This window comes from Hypanus sabinus, chromosome 7, assembly GCF_030144855.1.
Source record: "Hypanus sabinus isolate sHypSab1 chromosome 7, sHypSab1.hap1, whole genome shotgun sequence".
Taxonomy (NCBI): Eukaryota; Metazoa; Chordata; class Chondrichthyes; order Myliobatiformes; family Dasyatidae; genus Hypanus; species Hypanus sabinus.
The window spans coordinates 115,970,810-115,992,582 of record NC_082712.1 but is presented as its reverse complement, the minus strand read 5'-3'; the positions used below and the strand labels follow the sequence as shown (position 1 = coordinate 115,992,582).

Sequence of the window (21,773 nt, the reverse complement as noted above, 5' to 3'; positions counted from 1 at the left end):
GTCCAGAAGGGAGTGACACCAGGGTGAGGTCTGAATGGACAATCCAGAAGGGGGTGCCACCAGGGTGAGGACTGAATGGACAGTCCAGAAGGGGGTGCCACAAGGGTGAGTTCTGAATGGACAATCCAGAAGGGGGTGCCACCAGGGTGAGGTCTGAATGGACAGTCCAGAAGGGAGTGACACCAGGGTGAGATCCTTGCAGCCATTCAAATAGGGACCATCCAACCCCTCCTATACACCAATGAGAGGGTCTACAAACCAGATACATTTACCTTGCTGGTGCCCCTGACCACAGAGTAATCACTGATAGCCACTGAAGAGTCTTGGCTATCAGAAACTGAAGGGGTGAAGATAAAGAATGTGATTAAACCTCAATTGGCCAGCAGAGAAGGAGGCAATAGGCATACGAATGATGAAACTGCATTTTAAAGACTGCTGGTAAAATTTCTAGAAGAATCTCTGCTTAGAGTCTTGTAAGTAGACATTATGAATGATGACGTAGATGCACATAGAGTAATTGGGGGAGGGATTCTTAAGTACAGGGGACTTTGAACCTCCTTAAGGTTTGGCCTCTCCCAGAACAACCTTATTGTTGTCCTGGAGGGCCAAAAGGAGGAACTGTTAGGGCATATTCTGGAATTAGGATGTATAGCAAACATTAACTTCATCAACTAATCTTTAGACCCGAACATGGATTGTAGATTAAATTTGAAATGCAGCCTTGGACAATATTTTCTTGAAGCTGTGGATGCCAGTTAATTGGAAACCAGACAACGGTTTTAACATTCATTTCGAGTATCTGGAGTGCAGGTGTGAAGAAGGTGGTTTGAAAATTATATGTAGTTCAAAAGGAAGCATTGAAGATACTATACATTTGTCCTTTAATCTCTAGCATATAATATTGGGTCAGACAGGCCTCTTCCTCCAAGAAAGTCTCAATATTCTGCCTGCTGCTTGTTATTGCTGAATAAAACACTTCAATATTTACCAGCTCAGTGTCTCTCCACTGACTTTCTTCACATTACAACATTTGCAGTAGTGTCACAGGCACACACAGCATCAGATAAGGAGCAATCACAAGACCATCAACAAACATCAATTAAGGACACTGGAGCTGTAGGACGTGCGCTCTGCCAGCTGTGTTACCATATGTATGAAACAAGTGAAATAAACCAGTGTCCCATCCGAAAGCAGGAAGTCTTCAGGAGTCCTGGGGAACAACACAAATTGGGGCATCACGGTTGAGCATTCAGTTCTGTGCCCTCTGTAAAGCGTTTCTGTGCTTCCTCCCCATGGAATGTCCAGGTGCTCCGGTGTCCTCCACTATCTAAAAACGTACGGGCACGTTAATTGCTCATTGTAAATTGTTCCCCATACTTATCAGCCCAGGGGGCTTTTGTGAAAAACTTTCCCTCTAAAGTCAGGTGAACTAGGGCAGTAAGCCTCTGTGCATAACATAAACAGTAAAATATGTAGAGAGACATAGGATGTACAGGGTTCCGGCTCTGTTGATGAAATACAGCATTAGCCATCTACACATTTGCACGGTTTGTTGCCTTTACACTCTTGCTTTGACTGGTTCTGTTTACAGTGACTGTAGTACAGATTTGCTGCGCATGTCCACAGAACAAAAGAATCTCAGGGTTGTATGTGGTGACAAGTATGTATTTTGATAATGAATTTTACTTTGACGTTGTCATTTCCTGAATCAAAGGTGGTGACAGATCAGCATACAGGAGGAAGACTAAAGATCTGGCGGAGATGTGCCACAACAACAACCTCTCACTCAATGTCAGCAAGACCAAGGAGATGAATATTGACTTCAGGAGAAGGAAATCAGAGGTCTACGAGTCAGTCCTCGTCAGGGGATCAGAGGCAGAGAGGGTCAGCAACTTTAAATTCCTCGGTGTTATCATTTTGGAGGACCTGTCCTGCACCCAGCACATAAGTGCAATTATTAAGAAAGCACTGCAGTGCCCCTACTTCCTTAGGAGTTTGCTATGATTTGGCATAACATCTAAAACTTTGACAAACTTGCATAAATGTGTGGTGGAAAGTATATTGACTGGCTGAATCGCAGCCTGGTGTGGAAACAACAATGCACTTGAATGGGAAATCCTACAAAAATTAGTAGATAATGCCCAGTCCATCAAGGATAAAGCCCCCCCCCCAATATCACAAAGCACATCTACATGAAGCATTGTTGCAGGTCAGAAACACCCATCACCAGGGACCCCTACCACCCAGAACATGGTCTCTTCTTGCTGCTGTCTTCAGGAAGGTACAGGAGCCTCAAGACTCACACCACCAGGTTCAGGTACTACCCCTCCCTCAGCCATCAGGCTTTGAACCAAAGGGAATAACTTCACTCCCCTGTCATTGAACTGTTCCCACAACACATGGACTCACTTTCAAGGACTCATCATCTCATGTTCCAATAACGTTTTGTTTATTTATTACTATTGCTTTCTTTTGATATTTGTACAGCTTGTTGTCTTTTTCACACTGGTTGGATGCCCAAGTTGGTGCAGTCTTTCACTGATTCTATCATAGATTTATTGCGTATGTATGCAAGAAAACAAACCTCAAGGTTGTATATGGTGACATATATTCACTTAGATAATAAAATTACTTGGAACTTTGAACATCCCACCTGAACGATATCACAGTTTGCCATTACATTCCAGGATCAGGTACCTGTACGCGAGGTGTAACGAAGGATATCACAGTTTGCCATTACATTCCAGGATCAGGTACCTGTACGTGAGGTGTAACGAAGGATATCACAGTTTGCCATTACATTCCAGGATCAGGTACCTGTACGCGAGGTGTAACGAAGGATATCACAGTTTGCCATTACATTCCAGGATCAGGTACCTGTACGTGAGGTGTAACGAAGGATATCACAGTTTGCCATTACATTCCAGGATCAGGTACCTGTACGTGAGGTGTAACGAAGGATATCACAGTTTGCCATTACGTTCCAGGATCAGGTACCTGTACGTGAGGTGTAACGAAGGATATCACAGTTTGCCATTACATTCCAGGATCAGGTACCTGTACGTGAGGTGTAACGAAGGATATCACAGTTTGCCATTACATTCCAGGATCAGATACCTGTACACGAGGTGTAACGAAGGATATCACAGTTTGCCATTACATTCCAGGATCAGGTACCTGTACGTGAGGTGTAACGAAGGATATCACAGTTTGCCATTACATTCCAGGATCAGGTACCTGTACGCGAGGTGTAACGAAGGATATCACAGTTTGCCATTATGTTCCAGGATCAGGTACCTGTATGTGAGGTGTAACGAAGGATATCACAGTTTGCCATTACATTCCAGGATCAGGTACCGGTACGCGAGGTGTAACGAAGGATATCACAGTTCGCCAGCATGTGCTGCTGTGAACATCTCACCAGTAACAGTTTGCCTGCATTACGAGTTTTTCCCAGTGAGAAACAACCCTCCCTGTTCCCACAGCTCTACAGGCTTGGTCTTTCTCCTTTTCAGACCGAGGTAGGGACTCTGTTTCCCTCGTCCCCCTCCCCTGAAGCAGCCTGCCATTCTATTTCCAGCTTTTTTTTTTTCGTTTTTTGCCTGGAAATTATTCTGGGTAATTCATCTTCTTTGCAAATGATATGAATTATTGAGTAACTCTACATCCACTTGTCACAGTACAGATGGTCTCATTTAGAAGAGCTACTGCTGAACCACCACATTACTAATCTCCACCACAGTCAAATTATTGATCGCATTCCTACTGTTTTTAATAAAAGCAGCCCACAATTAGGGAGGGTAATCTGCATGAACTCTCATTATGAATCACCATTTACAAGCCATAAGGAAACCTCAACTCCTCTATCCATACCAACTACAAACTCCTGCGTCTCCAATCATTCAAATTACAGACCCCAGATCAGATAGTTATAATTACTGCTCCTCCATCTGCACTAATGACAGGCTCCAGCTCCTTCGTTTACTCTAATTACAGAGCCCATCCCTTCCATCAGTACCAATTACAGACCCCATCCCTGTCATCAGTACCAATTACAAACTCCATCCCTCTCATCAACACTAATTACAGACCCCATCCCTTCCATCAATACTAATTACAGAACTCATCCCTTCCATTAATACCAAGTAAAGACCCAAGCTCACCATTTATACTCATTACAGACTCCAGTTCTGTCATTCCTTTAATTACAGAACTGGTTCCCTTGAATTATTCAAATTACAGATCAGAACTCCCTCATTTTCTATAATTACAGCCTTTCCATCAATAGTAATTACAGACCCCATCCCTTCCATCAATACTAATTACAGGCATGATCAATTCCATCAAAACTGGTTTCCAATTCCAGTTCTCAATCTTTCCTGAGTACAGGCTTTGGCCCCTCATCGACACTAACTATGGGCCTCAGCACCTCATCGACACAAGTGCGGGCCTCGGCCCCTCATCTACACTAACTATGGGCTTTGGCCCCTCATCGACACTAACTATGGGGCTCGGCCCCTCATCGACACAAGTGCAGGCCTCGGCCCCTCATCGACACAAGTGCGGGCCTCGGCCCCTCATCGACACAAGTGCGGGCCTCGGCCCCTCATCGACACAAGTGCGGGCCTCGGCCCCTCATCGACACCAAGTGTGGGCCTCGGCCCCTCATCGACACAAGTGCGGGCCTCGGCCCCTCATCGACACTAACTATGGGCCTCGGCCCCTCATCGACACAAGTGCGGGCCTCGGCCCCTCATCGACACTATCTATGAGCCTCCGCCCCTCATTGACACAAGTGCGGGCCTCGGCCCCTCATCGACACAAGTGCAGGCCTCGGCCCCTCATCGACACAAGTGCGGGCCTCGGCCCCTCATCGACACCAAGTGTGGGCCTCGGCCCCTCATCGACACTAACTATGGGCCTCGGCCCCTCATCGACACAAGTGCGGGCCTCGGCCCCTCATCGACACTATCTATGAGCCTCCGCCCCTCATTGACACAAGTGCGGGCCTCGGCCCCTCATCTACACTAACTATGGGCTTCGGCCCCTCATCGACACCAAGTGCAGGCCTCGGCCCCTCATCGACACTAATTATGGGGCTCGGCCCCTCATGGACACTATCTATGGGCCTCCGCCCCTCATCGACACAAGTGCGGGCCTCGGCCCCTCATCAACACCAAGTGCGGGCCTCGGCCCCTCATCGACACTAACTATGGGTCTCGGCCCCTCATCGACACCAAGTGCAGGCCTCGGCCCCTCATCGACACTAACTATGGGTCTCGGCCCCTCGTGGACACCAAGTGCGGGCCTCGGCCCCTCATCGACACCAAGTGTGGGCCTCGGCCCCTCATCGACACAAGTGCGGGCCTCGGCCCCTCATCGACACGAGTGCGGGCCTCGGCCCCTCATTGACACTATCTATGGGCCTCCGCCCCTCATCGACACAAGTGCGGGCCTCGGCCCCTCATCAACACCAAGTGCGGGCCTTGGCCCCTCATCGACACTAACTATGGGTCTCGGCCCCTCATCGACACCAAGTGCAGGCCTCGGCCCCTCATCGACACTAACTATGGGTCTCGGCCCTTCACCGACACAAGTGCAGGCCTCGGCCCCTCATCGACACTAAATACTGATGTAACCCTCAGGTTCAGCTGATGGCGTTAGTCTAGGGGAAGACAATCTCCAGCCCTGCCAAACTTATGAAATCTCGTTTGTGTGGATGCTGCAAACTGTGTTACCCTGTTAAAAATCAGTACCACAAAATATCAGACAGCACACCATATGCAATTAAACGACTGAGCAGAAAAATGCTTAATTTGACTAAAGGATTGGTAAAGAAAACAAAAAAAGGGCCCATTTTAATGAAACAGTCTAATATGCACGTTGAGGCTCACGGTTTACCCGGCCCGTTAGTTCTCCATTGACTTCCCCCGGGCGTCGTTGACTCCCGGCCCCATTCCAAGTCCATTCCATCCTGCAGTCTACGACCTCTCCGTTCTAGCATCTTCTCTCTCCATCTTCTGCCAAACAAAAGACTGCAAATACCTCGCCCTCGGGCACACAAGGAAGAAAACACTCCCCTCAGTGAACAGCGCACATTCCAAAGCCCCCATTATCTCTAGTCAAACACTGCAGCTACAGAGAAACCATTACATAAGCAGTGAAACCTTTCCCAGGGTGTTGCACAGGCCTCGGCCCCTCATCAATACCAAGTACAGAGACCAGTCAGCACCAAAGGTTAGAGCAAAGGGAGACGGTTGGAAGTGCAATTCTAAAGTAGTTTAGTAAACCACGGGAGGTGAAGGTAGCAAATGTGGGGGTAAGCTTAGCGAACTAGTTAACAGGAACTGGACTCAGACACTTCGTATGTCAAAACTGTAGAAATGTGAGGGGTAGAGTGGTCGTTGGCATGGTACAGCCCATGGACCCACTTTGGAAATTCTCCTTTTCTGAGAAAATACATTTAAAAATTGTTTCCATACTAAAGTTCTTCCCCAATTTTAACACGTTCTCTAGGGGTTTAGTGCAACCAACCTACTCTCATCATCAGGGAGCAGTTTCAAATCAATAACTGACCCATAACTTTCTTAAGGGACCACTAGAATTACACTGAACTTTCTGAAGAGCGGAACAATTTGTCCTAGTTAGGTGTGATAGTGCCAGAAAAAAAAACAAATTATAGACAAGTGAGTCCTACACCAGCGGTGGGAAAACTAATGGAGAGAACTCTTAGGGGCAGGATTTACGAGTGTTGGAGAAGAATTGTTTATTAGGAATAATCCCCATGGCTTTGAGAGCAACAGGCCGTGCCTCATGAACCTGATTAACATTTCTTTTTTTTAATTTATTTATTAAATTTTAGAAATTACAAAGAATAAATGTAATAGTAAAATAGTAAGAAAGATAATATTAACCCTCCCCCCCCTTAACCCTTATCTAAAGGAAAAAAAAGAAAAGGAGGATTGCCTGGATATCGGAGGATTCCCACATGCTCCATGGAGTTCATAATAATTTTGATATTTATTTTTTTCTTTCCCCAATTACTAAAATTTTATCTTCAAAGGACCTATGTATTTAATCCTATCTTTTGTAAGTATGGGAGCCTTTCTGAGGAAATGACTAAACAGATTGATAAATGTAGAGCAGAGGATGTTGATTACTAGTTAAAGTGTTTGACAAGGTTCCCAATGGTATGTTGATTCAGAAAGTCAGGAGACATGGAACCTGGAAAAACCTAGCTCCAGGTTTTCAGAACTGAAAAGGGGTGGTAGAAATATTCTGCTTGGAGGTCCATAACCAGTGGTGTTCCACAGGGATCTGTTCAGGGACACCCACTCTCTGTGGCTTTTATAAGTTACATAGATGAGGAAGTGGGTCAGTAGGGTTGTAGGTGATACGAAGGTTGATGGAGTTACAAGTTTGGTACAGGTTACAACGGGACATTGACAGGATGCTGAGCTGGACTGAGACACGGGAGGTGGAGTTCCATCCAGAAAAGTGTGAAGAGATACACTTTGGAAGGCTGATCTTGAAAGGCAGAATACAAGGTTACTGGCAGAATTCTTAGCAGTATGGAGGAACAAAGGAATCTTAAGGTCCAAGCCCATGGATTCTCAAAGTTGCTGAGCAGGTGAATAACATGGTTAAGACAAGATATGGTGCATTGGCCTTCACCAATCAGAGAATTGAGTTCAAGAGCCACACAGTAATGTTACGGCTCTGGTTAGACCACACTTGGACGTTTGTGTTCAGTTCTGCTTACTTCATTATAGGAAGGATATGGAAGCTTCAGAGAGAGTGCAGAGGAGATTTAACAGAATGCTGCCTGAATTAGAGAACATACCTTAGGAGGAATGGCTGAGTGAGCTCTCTTTGAAGGTTAAGAGGTGATTTGATAGAGATGCATAAGATCACGAGGTATAGAGAGGTCAGCCAGTGCCTTCTGCCTGGGGCATGCTTTAAATACGAGTGTTGGAATGTTTAGGGGCAATTTTGGAGGCAGGCTTTTTACACAGAGAATGATAACTGCCTGAAATGCACTGCCAGAGCTGATGGAAGAGTTGATATATTCGGGATTTTACTATTCTCAGATAGGCACGTGGATGAAAGAAAAATGGAGAGTTACAGGCTACATAGGAGGGAATGGTTAGATTGGATCGTTGAGTAAGTTTAAAGCAACATGGCATCGTGGGCCCAAGACACTGCACTGTTCCATAGTCTACGCTCAATTAACTTGTAATGTTTTGGATGGATTGTGCGCAATTCTGGCTGACCCATTACAGGAATGATGTGGAGGTTTTGTAAAGGGTGCAGGATGCTGTGTGGTTTAGAAGGTATGGGCTATAAGCAGTTGCTGGACGACGTTGGGTTCTTTGCTCTGAATGGTCAGAAGCTGAGAGATGACCTTACAGAAGCTGATATAATTATGAGAGGCACAGGTAAGGTAGACAGTCAAACACGAGAGGAGATGGATTTAAGGGGAGAGGGGAAGGTTTAAAGGAGATGTGTGGCGCAAGCTTTTTAATTTACACAGAGAGTTGTAGGTGCCTGAGACAGGCCACCAGGAGGACTGGTGGAGGTTGTTATATTAATGGTGCTTGAGAGGCAACTAGGATGACACACAGGCAGAGGAGATTTAGTTTATTATATTCGGCATTGACATTGTTGCTGAAGGACCTGTCCTGTATTGTTTAATGTCTTCTGTAGATTGCTTTAATTGTGATAGAAAAATGAAATGACAAGTAGAAAGTCGAAAGGATCTTCACAAGGCTTTTGATAAAATGATCATAATGGGTATTGACATGCTGAAGTGGAGCAGATCAATGTTGAACAGGAGGAAATTAAGACTGTGTGTTCAGCCTGAAAATGGAAGGTAGTACTGAACAGAGTCTTTGATGTTTGGCTTTACCAACATCTTCAGCTGAGTTCAAAAGTTTCACTTCAAAGTACACAAAGAGAAGGTATGCTTCGACAGGATCGCTCGACACCGCCAATGATGTTACAGAGAAGGATGCGAGTCACAAGAGCAGGAGAATGCTGGGCTTTGGGGTGTAACGTTTCTGTCATTCATTCTGGGGGATTTTTTCTGTTTGGTGGATGTTTACGCAGAGTAACAACTTCTGTTTATATACTTGTAATGCCCTGGTTCATATTTTTTACTGTTACACTGTATGTATTTCATTTTGTGTAGCTCTGTGAGAGCTGTTTGTGCTGCTGTCAGCCTGCTTGGGTTATCGTTGAAGATAAGGGATGATGTGGAATGTGTGTCATCCAGTTAGTGGGAGATTTTTCTTGGTGAGGGACAATAAGGTTGGTCTTGGGCTTTTGTTCGAGAGGAGATGAAGACAGAAGATGCTGGGGAGAACTGGTCGTAGCGTACGATCCGGGGGAGACCCGTTTACTCGAGATGGATTGGGAGTGGCATTCAGAAGGTGGTGCGTGCTTTCACGTTGACCGAGGGCCCAGCGCAAGAGTGACAGAAGTTCAAGATGAGCTCCAACTTGTGCATATTTGACTGTTTAATTAGAGTGGGCCCTTTTCTTTCTGTTATTCTTTACTAACTCTTTCATTAAGGTACATAAATATAATTCCTTTAATTGTATGCAGTGCACTGTCTGTCATTTCGTAGTATTAATTTGTAACAGGGTAGCAAGTAACGCAGCATCCACACAAAGCCAAGTTTGGGGCGGGATCCAGTGTGCCTCAGCCTCTAAAGTTTGGCGGGGCCAGAGGTTGTCTTCCCTAGACTTAGGCAGACAAAGAAAGCAGGGTGTTTCATACCCTGTAATTAAATCAAACCATTGAACATTGCCCCCAAAATCCCCTGAAAAATGCTAAGCATCATGAGGCAACAAAGGCACATGGTATCAGGGCCAATGTCAGCAGGTGAAAGAGTAAAGGAGTTTATAACGATTATCCCTTCCAAACAGTGGCTTCACTGTGGTATCTCAGTTACCAACATGGGACATATCATTCAGGAGCAGGAGATGAGCCTGTTCTGCTGTTCCATAAGGTCACGGCTGATCTAACTGTACCCTCAGCTCCACTTTCTCACCTGTCCCTGGTAACCTTTCATCTCCCCTCTGCCTGAAATAGACTCAAAGATGTGAGGAAAACCATAGCAAGGGCTTATGACTCATTAAGAGAAGAAAATTCCTCAAGGATCAACTTTATTCACCATATACATTTTGTGCATTAGAAATTTACTGTGATGTGTTCAAATATATTCAACAATTATAAAGACCATATGACACAGGAGCAGAATTAGGCCATTTGGCCCAGCGAGTCTGCTCTGCCATTCAATCATAGCTAATCCTTTTTTCTCATCCTCAACTCCTCAGTCTTCTCTGCGCAATCTTCATGCAATGTCCAATCAAGAACCTATCAAGCTCTGCCTTAAGTACACCCAGTGACCTGGCCTTCACAGCTGTCTATGGTAATAAGTTCCACAAATTCACCACCCTCTGGCAAAAGCAGTTTCTCCACATCTCTGTTTTAAATGAACACTCCTCTCTCCTGAGGCTATGCCAGCTTGTCCTAGACTCACCCACCATGGGAAACATCCTTTCTATATCCACTCTGTCTCGGCCTTTCAACATTCAAAAAGTTTCAGTGAGATCCCCCCTCATCCTTCTGAATTCCAGTGAGTACAGACCCAGAGCCATCAAACGTTTCTCAAATGATAACCCTTTCTTTCCTGGAATCATCCTTGTAAACCACCTCTGGACCCTTTCCATGCCAGCCCATCTTTTCATGAGAAGCCCAGAACTGTTCACAATACTCAAGGTGAGGCTTCACCAGTGCTTTATAAAGCCTCAGCATCCCATCCGTGCTCTGGTATTCTAAAGCTCTTGAAATGAATGCCAACATGGCATTTGCCTTCCTCACCACTGACTCTACCTGCAATCTAACCTTTGGGGTGTTCTGTACAAGGTCTCCCAAGTCCTTTGCATCTCAAATTTTTGGATTTTCTCCCTGCTTAGAAATTAGACTGCATATTTGTTTCTACCAAAGTGCACAGTCATGCATTTTCCAACATTGTATTTCATTTGCCACTCTCTTCACCATTCTCCTAATCTGCCTGTCCTTCTGCAGTCTACCTGTTTGCTCAACACTACCTGCCCCTCCAGCAATCTTTGTGTCATCTGAAAACTTGACAACAAAGCCATCTATTTCAACATTTAAATCATTTATATACAGCATAAAAAGAAGCGGTGCCAACACTGACCCCCGTGGAACACCTCTAGTCACTGGCAGCCAGCCAGGAAAAGATCCTTTTATTCCCACAGAAAGAATGAAGAATTATATCAAAATAAAGATATTAAAATACAGATAGGGAATAAAATGTAAATAAATACATAAATACCAGCACATTTTATTCCATATCCGTACAAAGTCATCTCATCTACTTTAAAGGGCTGACCCTTTACTGCTAAACAAATCCTTCAGGATGTTATGTTTCAATCAAATCTTCTCACACTCTCCTAGACTCAATCAATGCAAGACTACTGTGTCCAGCATTTCCTCATAAGATACCATTCCCATTACAGTACAGTTCAAACTAAATTTATTATCGGTATAAATATGTCATCACATACAAGATTCATTTTCTTACGGGCATTCTCAATAAATCAAATAACCATAATAGAATCAATGAATGACCATGCCAACAGGGCAGACATCCACTGTGTAAAAAATAGCAAACTGTGCAACTATTAAAAGAAAGAAAATAATAACAATAATAAATAAATAAACAATGAATATCAAGAATGTGAGATGAGGAGTCCATAGGTTGTGGGAACTGTTCAGTGAAGTTGAGTGAAGTTATCCCCATTGGTTCCAGAGCATGATGGTTGTGGGGTAATAACTGTTCCTGAGCCTGGTGCTGAGAGTCCTGAGGCTCCTGCACCTCCTTCCTGTGACAATAAACCATGTAGATGTGCTCAATAGTGGGAGAGTTTTATTTTTTGTAGTACTAGTTGAATAAGCCTTCACTGATCTGCTTTCAATACATCTTTCCTTACACAGGAAGACAAATATTGTACATAGTACTTTAAATGTGGTCTCACCAGTCTACCAAAATGAACTACTTCATGTTTACCAACACTACTCTCTGTTTGTTACATCTCCCAGATCTTCAGCACATGCTGCAGAACACATCGTAAACCAAATCAAATCCTTTCAAGACAGTGGAAATCAGGATTGACTTCCCCTGAAAACCCCCTACCTGCCCCCACTTCCCGGAAATGAATGGTCAGGCGGTGTCTGTGGTCAAGTCACTCAAATTCCTGAGAACTACCATTGTCAACAAATTGGAGTGGGAGAAGCACACTATGTTCATCATTAGGAGAGCCCAGCAGAGACCTTTGCCAGCTGAGGAAACTGAACATTTCAAGGTGTATCCTGGTGAATTTTTACTTGGCCATCACTGAGAGTGTTGTGACCACCTCAATCACCATTTGTTTTCCTGCAGCCCCTAAGACCAGGTTGCAGCGAGCGGTCCACTCAGCGGAAAAGATATCTGGCTGTTAGCTACTGATATTAAGAGACCCGTTCGTTGCCAGAGTGAAGAGCTGAAAATATTACTACTGACTCCACCTACCTAAGCAGTCACCTATTCACCAAATTGCCATCGGGGAGACGCTACAAGTCCATCACCACCAGGACTACACGGCATCTCTGAAGCTCATTTCCTGTAGCTATCCAACTTCTCAACAAAGCTCACTCAGGTGCGATACCCTGACTGTCCCTGAACAACATCGTTAAATGGTCTTTCCAGCTCTCCTTGTTCTGTTGATAATTATTGAGTCTGTCACATTAATTAAGATTGATTATTGACGTTCGCACAAGTGCCAATTCTGCTAATTGTTCATTGCTCATCGCTGTTTGCATTGTTGTCTTGCAAAGTGTTGCTTGTTATTGTGTTGGCAATAAAGTGATTCTGATTCTCACATCTGTTTCTACAACCCAACAGAAAGAAGTATCTGTTGCTGAAATGTAAGTAAGTTTGCCGAATCTTGATGAACTTCTGGCTGGATCTCAGCTGGAGGAATGTGCTCAGTTCTGAGATCTACTGTTACTAAAGGTGTAAAATCAACTTGAAATCATATCAGCCACAGGGGACTTTCAAGTAATGCATATTACTGGATTAAAAACTATTCTGCTTTCGGCAGCAAGATTTAATGGAACAGGAAGAGTAGACTATGCATCTTTCCAGGGACAGTTCTCTGCTTTGCAAACAATGCTGTTAGTGCGGCATCATACTCAAGCTGTAATGCTCCAACTTTGGGCCTTGCAGGATTACCTTACTTAGAACATCCTTCCCACTGATCTCCCTCCTGGCACTTATCCTTGCAAGCAGAAAAGTGCTACACCTGTCCCTACACCTCCTCCCTCACCACCATTCAGGGCCCCAAACAGTCCTTCCAGGTGAGGTGACACTTCACCCAAGAGTCTGCTGGGGTCATCTACTGTATCCGGTGCTCCCAGTGTAGCCTCGTATAATGGTGAGACCCAACATAAACTGGGAGACTGAGTATCTACGCACAGTCCACCAGAAAAAGTAGGATCGCCCTATGGGCCAACCATTTTAATTCCACCTCCCATTCCCATTCCAACATGTCCATCTATGTCCGTCTCTACTGTCACAATGAGGCTACACGCAGGTTGGAGGAACACCACCTTATTTTCTGTCTCAAAATTGATGGCATGAACATCAATTTCTCGAACTTCCAGTAATGGCTTTCCCCTTCCCTGTTCCCCATCCCCTTTTCCCTCTCTCACCTTATCTCATTGCATGCCCATCACCTCCATCTGGTGCTCCTCCTCCTTTTTCTTTCTTCCAGGGCCTTCTATGGTGTCAAGTTAGGAAAAGGGGAAGTACAATGAGATCTAGGTGTTTTTGTACATTAGTCACTGAAAGCAAGCATGCAGGTACAGCAGGCAGTGAAGAAACCTAATGGCATATTGGCCTTCATAACAAGGTGAGTTGATTATAGGAGCAAAGAGGTCCTTCTTCAGCTGTACAGGGCCCTGGTGAGACCACACCTGGAGTATTGTGTGCAGTTTTGGTCTCCAAATTTGAGGAAGGACATTCTTGCTATTGAGGGAGTGCAGTGTAGCTTCATGAGGTTAATTTTCAGGATGGCGGGACTGTCAGATGTTGAAAGATTGGAGCAACTGAGCTTATATACACTGGAATTTAGAAGGATGAGAGAGGATCTGATTGAAACATATAAGATTATTAAGGGATTGGACACACTATAGGCAGGAAACATGTTCCCGATGTTGGGGGGAGTCCAGAACCAGAGGCCACAGTTTAAGAATAAGGGGTAGGCCATTTAGAACGGAGTTCAGGAAAAACTTTTTCACCCAGGGTTGTGGATCTATGGAAAGTTCTGCCTCAGAAGGCAGTGGAGGCCAATGCTCTGGATTGTTACGTACCCATGACACGTGACAGTGGTGTACTTGTCACGTGACTGGGGTTGAACCTATACTGGACTTGAAGTAATGGTCTTGTGATGGTGGAGTGACGTCATTTTCCTGCCAGTAGAGATCATGTGACAGGTTTTTTTTTTACAGGGTATATAAGGAGGACCCCTCCCTGTGAGGAGGGGCAGTTCGTGGCTGGATTTGCCATGTTGACTTCATGCCACTGCGTGATTTAATGTTATGACGCAGTTTAGTTGAAAGATGGAGTTTTATTTAATGCCTAAAGTTTAAAAGGTCATTGCCAGCAGTTTCTTTATAATACTGCTAGTTGAGAATCAGTGGAGAGTGAAGATCGGAGTTTGGGAGTTAAAAGATCGAGGAAAGTCGATTTCGACGGTGAAACAGGTTCGACCTTGTTTGATCCTCATTCGGAAGGAATTCATTGGCTGTTCTCGTGTTAATCCCTGTGAATAGCAGAAAGGATTGGGAACAGTTTTGTAAAGGAAAGGCCAGTGCCTTTAAGCCGTTTCATTTTCCATCTTCGTAAATTCTTTGTGGGAAAAGTAATTCGACTGGGAATCGCGGCAAGACGACGTGAAAGAGAATTTAAATTGTCTTAAAAAGTCTCTCCCTTAAATGGACTGTAAGCATTTTGAACTTTTGCAATACTACTTTGAAGAACTGTTTTTGCAACATTGCTTTAAGAACTGTTTAAGCTTCATTGCTTTAGGAACTGTTTAAGCTGCCGCACAGCAGCTGATTTCTGGTTATGTGAGAGGTTTGTTTACTTTTGGGCGTTTGTTTTTCGGTGTTTAATAAACGAGTTATTTGTTATAAAAACCCCTGCCTCACTCATATATTTATTGTTGCTGAATCTGTAACAGGATGCTTTCAAGAAAGAGTTTAGATAGAGCTCTTAAAGATAGCGGAGTCAAGGGATATGGGGAGACGGCAAGAACAGGGTACTGATTGTGGATGATCAACCATGATCACATTGAATGGTGGAGCTGGCTCAAAGGGCCGAATGGCCTACTCCTGCACCTATTGTCTATCCTCTCCTATCAGATTCCCCCTTCTCCAACCCTGGTTCTCTTTCACCAATCAACTTCCCAGCTCTTTACTTCACCCCTCCCAGTTTCACCTATCACTTTGTGATTCTTCCTCCCCTCCCCTACCTTCTACCACTGACTCATCTTTTTTTCCTAGTCCTGATAAAGGGTCTCAGCCCAAAAACCTCAAGTGTACTCTTTTCCACAGATGCTGCCTGAGTTCCTCCAGCATTTTGTGTGTGCTACTTGGATTTCCAGCGTCTGCAGATTTTCTCTCGTTTGTGATTAGAACATCCTTCAAGGTTTGGCATGTTGCAATATATCTTTTTTACTCTAGTGGTTTAACTCATGATACATACTAGTTAGGAGCCCCTTGAGCAGAGGGGTAGGAAGAAATCAGGAAGGCAAAAAAGATTAAACAAAGGAGGTTAGAGGAATAAAGGGAGAAGAGACCCAAGAGATTCCAAATTGCTGGAAATCTTGAGCAACACACACACAAATAAACAGTCAACATTTCTTCAGAACAATTCATCAGAGACCTCTCATCAGGACTATTCATTTCCCTCCACAGATGCTGCCTGACCTGTTGCGTGTCTCCAGCATTGAGTGTGAGATAGAGAAGAAATTGGAGATGAGCGGGAGAACAGATTGAGAGGTGAGTTGGGAGGAAGCAGAATGAAGTGCCACGTGAGGTGGATTGGGGGAGGCAATAGTCATTTAAAGCAGGCTGAAGGGATGACAAAGGAAAGCAGTCTTCTTGACTAGCACTCTCCCCATCACTTTAAGCAGTTATTGCCTACATTGTGAGTGCAGAGTGGTTCCAACATGTCCACTGCAGTTACTCATTAAAGCAACTGCAAGAGCACCTCTAAACTCCTGATCTTTACAACGAAGAGGACAAGGGTAGCAGGCACACAAGTCCCATCACCTACAGAGCCCACTCCAACTTACACTCTCAGGTCAGCATTGTGTGCATCTCTGTCCATTATCATCAAGTCCAAATTGTGAAAATTCTAACCCATCATCAGAAAGCTTCTCTAGGTCAATCAGGGGTGGAGAAGAAAAGCTAGTTTTGCCTGTGACAGGTAGATCTGGAAAGGTGAATAATAAGAGAAAATGCCATCTGCTGAAGTTAATAACATCAGAATGTCTGCAGACGCCGGAAGTCCAGGGCGACATAGATAAAATGCTACACTCTGGCTGATCCTCGTATTGTAACTATTCTATAGGTTTGCTGAGAATGCCCACAGGAAAATGGATCTCAGGGTTGTATGTGGTGACAGTTATGTACTTTGATAATAAAACTTACTTTGAACTTTTTATGTTTGATTAGTGTGGGTAACCTGGGTTACATATTTCCAGAATAGCTGTCGACGCTCACTTGGGTCTCCTCCCATCAGCTCCTCCAGGACTTCACAGAGTAAACCATCAGGGAAATGAGTTTTGCTCCAAAGGCGTTGAGGAGCAAGAGGCTGCTGAACACTACACTTTTATTCATTTGCCCATGAATTTGCACATTCCTTTACACATGGTTCAAGCACCCCAAAGGCCATGCCCCACTCTGCAATTGGCCAATTACAAAGATATTGCACGATGTACACTGTGACTGTGTGCGTCACTGACAGACAAGGCCAGACCCTATCTGCTCATTACAGGCTGGAGACACTATTCCCCAGACCAGTAATGAGCACATCATGCCTGAATGAAATGCTGTCCCCTCAATTACTTGGCATCTCAGTTACTGCTCAGCCGTCTACCACACATTAATCACCAATTATTAAAGCAGCAGACTGCAGAACATAAATTAGAGTCAAGATACCGGTGTTCAAACTGCCTTCCTCTACAGGGGTGCTGCTATCTGTTCACAATTAATTGATGAGAGAGATGGTTGAAGTTTGATTAACGATTCTAAAGGCCCGTGCACTAAGAAAATATACCATCCAGCGGCCCTGGCTCAGCTGACACTCACCTCCCCTCCCAGTGGAGCACCTTCCACACTACCTCACTGCTCTGCACATGACCATGAGAAACTTCAGAGAGTTGTGGACACAGCTTAGCACATCACAGAAATGAAATGTCTGTATTTCATGCTGCCGTGGGAGGACAGCCAGCATAATTAAAGACCTTCTTGCTAAGCAATAAACCGCATATCCATCATCATAAACCTGAAGATAGATGCAAGGCGAAAGATCCCAATAAAGGCAAGTAGTGTTGGACCGGGTTAATGAAGGCATGGGCCAGATCAAAGTGGCAGGGTCACGGGACACAATCTCCAGTAACGAGATCAAGAAACACAAGAGGGCTAATTTTCCCATTGCCTGCATTATTGCTTCTTGCCTCTTCCATCAGGCAGACAATCCAAAAGCCTGAAAGCACATACCAGCAGGATCAAGGACAGCTTCTACCCTGCTGTTATAAGACCAGTACAAAAAATGGACTCATGACCTCATAACCTACACAATTTGGCACTTTATTGTTTACCTACACTGCACTTTCTCTGTAGCTGTTGTTGCATTGTTATTGCTTTACCTTGTGTTTCCTCAATACATTGTCTAATGATTTGATCTGTATGTTCAAGGTTCAAGTTGAAAGTTCAAGGTACTTTCATCATCGAAGTATGTACAATTTATACAACCTGAGATTTGTCTCCTTCAGGCTGCCACAAAATAAAGAACACATTAACAAAACACCCAACATCAAACTCCCAATGTGGTGGGGGGGGGGACAGAAAACTTATGCAAAAAATAAAAGTAAGCAAATAGTATTCAGAACTGGAGTTTTACGAAAGAAACAAAGCCAGCATCACCTCAGCTGGTACAGGCAACAGCCATGATTCACTGCAAAGCCGAGCAAACGTTGCGAGACAACAGATGTGAAGCCAGGCATCACTGCAGCTCAGCGCAGAGCTGAGAAAACATCACCGACCAGTGAGCAAAACCAGCCCTCGCTTTGCCTCCCAGTCCCAACACCCCCAGCCCTTTCAGTCTGGTCCGGCACTTAAATCAGAGGGTTGTTGAGGCAAGTGGAGGCACGGGCGAGGCATGAACAAGGCAGTCGGAGACGAGTGGTGGCGGACATGCAGACACAGATGAGGCAGTCGGAGACGAGTGGTGACGGACGTGCAGACGCAGATGAGGCAGTCGGAGACGAGTGGTGGCAGACGTGCAGACACAGATGAGGCAGTCGGAGACGAGTGGTGGCGGACATGCAGACGCAGACGAGGCAGTCGGAGACGAGTGGTGGGTCGTTCCTTGCTCTCAGATCACATTGTGGTCTGGATCCCACCACCACCATTCGGCCACACCTGACCTTTCCAATTCAGCCCAATGCAGCCGGGCTTCCTGGCTCTCGGAGATGTCACGACTCTGCCCCAACTCTGCTTCGGCCCTGACTCCGCTTGTCATACTTCATCGGCGTCTGCATGTCCGCCACCACTCGTCTCCGACTGCCTCATCTGCGTCTGCACGTCTGCCACCACTTGTCTCCGACTGCCTCATCTGCGTCTGCACGTCCGTCACCACTCGTCTCCGACTGCCTCATCTGCTATGGAATGTCCACCACCACTCGTCTCCAACTGCCTCGTCTGCGACGGAATGTCCACCACCACTCGTCTCCAACTGCCTCGTCTGCGACGGAATGTCCACCACCACTCGTCTCCAACTGCCTCGTCTGCGACGGAATGTCCACCACCACTCGTCTCCGACTGCCTCGTCTGCGACGGAATGTCCTCCACCACTCATCTCCGACTGCCTCGTCTGTGACGGAATGTCCTCCACCACTCATCTCCGACTGCCTCGTCTGCTATGGAATGTCCACCACCACTCGTCTCCGACTGCCTCGTCTGCGACGGAATGTCCTCCACCACTCATCTCCGACTGCCTCGTCTGCTATGGAATGTCCACCACTACTCGTCTCCGACTGCCTCGTCTGCGACGGAATGTCCTCCACCACTCATCTCCGACTGCCTCGTCTGCTATGGAATGTCCACCACCACTCATCTCCGACTGCCTCGTCTGCGACGGAATGTCCTCCACCACTCGTCTCCGACTGCCTCGTCTGCGTCTACACGTCCGCCACCACTCATCTCCGACTGCCTCGTCTGCGACGGAATGTCTGCCACCACTCGTCTCCGACTGCCTCGTCTGCGTCTGCATGTCTGCCACCACTGATCTCCGACTGCCTCGTCTGCGTCTGCATGTCTGCCACCACTGATCTCCGACTGCCTCGTCTGCATCTGCATGTCTGCCACCACTGATCTCCGACTGCCTCGTCTGCATCTGCACGCCCGCCACCACTCGTCTCCAACAGAATGTCCTCCACCACTCGTCTCCAACTGCCTCGTCTGCGTCTGCACGTCCGCCACCACTCGTCTCCGACTGCCTCGTCTGCGACAGAATGTCCGCCACCACTCGTCTCCGACTGCCTCGTCTGCATCTGCACGTCCGCCACCACTCGTCTCTAACTGCCTCGTCTGTGACGGAATGTCCGCCACCACTGGTCTCCGACTGCCTCGTCTGCGTCTGCACGTCCGCCACCACTGGTCTCCAACTGCCTCGTCTGCGTCTGCACGTCCGCCACCACTCGTCTCCGACTGCCTCGTCTGCGACGGAATGTCCGCCACCACTCGTCTCCGACTGCCTCGTCTGCATCTGCACGTCCGCCACCACTCGTCTCTAACTGCCTCGTCTGTGACGGAATGTCCGCCACCACTCGTCTCCGACTGCCTCGTCTGCGTCTGCACGTCCGCCACCACTCGTCTCCAACTGCCTCGTCTGTGACGGAATGTCCACCACCACTCGTCTCCGACTGCCTCGTCTGCGACAGAATGTCCTCCACCACTCATCTCCGACTGCCTCGTCTGCGACGGAATTTCCGCCACCACTCGTCTCTGACTGCCTCGTCTGTGACAAAATGTCCGCCACCACTCGTCTCCGACTGCCTCGTCTGCGTCTGCACGCCCGCCACCACTCGTCTCCGACTGCCTCGTCTGCGACGGAATGTCCGCCACCACCCGTCTCCGACTGCCTTGACCATGCCTCGCCCATGCCTCCACTTGCCTCAACAACCCTCTACATTGTTAGCATTGATCGTTATGAATAAAATGTTATGAAAGTAGATTCCTCTCGTTTTGTTTTTGGGTGATGAATAGTATCGCACGACAAGCTGTATCTCGGTACACGTGACAAAAATAAACAATACCAGTTTTACAATTCCTTCATCTTTGGTGTCTCCATAGAGCCCTTTCATGGAGAATTTAATTTTTGGTTTAGAAGACGTTTGGTGCACTGGTTTTGGAGGCTGATTTCTTCATTAGTCGAGGGATTCTCTGGCTAGACCACAGAGTATTGTGCTGTTCTGGTTGCCTCATTACAGGAAGCATGTTGAAGCTTTAGAGAGGGTGCAGCAGAGATTTAGCACGTACTGCCTGGGTTAGAGAGTATATCTCATGAAGAAAGTTTGAATGAGCTAGAAGCAAAGTAGAATAAGAGGCAACTTGATAGAAGTGTGTAAGATTATCAGCAACATAGAGTGAGTGGACACCAGCACCTTTTCCTCAGGACGACAATGCCAGAGGACATCTGTTTAAGGGGAGATGTCACAGGCAGGTGTTGTTTTAAACTCAGACAGGTTGGTGACTGAAACGCGCTGCTCTGGGTTGTCATAGAGGCTGATATAAAAGGGACATTTCAGAAACTCTTAGACAAGGACATGGATGTGAGAAAAACGACAGGTTACAAGCTACAAGAGTGTTGCCTGGATTGGAGGGTGTACCTTATGAAAATAGGTTGAGTGCACGTGACCCTTTTCCCTCGGAGCGACCGAGGATGAGAGGTGTGTAAGATGATGAGGGGCACTGATCACGTGGAGAGCCAGAGACTTTTCCCCAGGGCTGAAATGGCTAACACGAAGGGGCTTAGTTTTAAGGTGCTTGGAAATAGGTACCGAAGGGATGTCAGGGGCGAGATTTTCCACACATGTGTGGAATGGGCTGCCGCTGATGGTAGTGGAAGAGGACACAATAAGGTCTTAAAAGAGCCTCTTAGATAGATAGATGCAGGTTGGAAAAATACAAGGCTATGCACTAGGTAGCTTCTAGAGTAGGTTACATGGTCGGCACAACATTGTGGGCCGAAAGGCCTGTAATGTGCTGTAGATTTCTATGTAGGAGGGAAGGGTGAGTCTGATTATTCATTAGATTTATATGGTTCAGCAGAACATTGTGGGTCAAACCCATATTGTGTTGTACAGTTACAGTATGTGCTTCATGTTCTCTTTTGTAGCTTTTTAACTAAA

At 46.1% G+C, this 21,773-nt stretch overlaps 1 protein-coding gene across 7 annotated transcripts in view; it reads right to left on the bottom strand.

Annotated features, from left to right (window-relative positions):
- The window catches only part of ldlrad3 (low density lipoprotein receptor class A domain containing 3), a 148,635-nt gene that overhangs the window by 82,466 nt on the left and 44,396 nt on the right, over window positions 1-21,773 (bottom strand). The gene's annotated exons all lie outside the window — the stretch shown is intronic.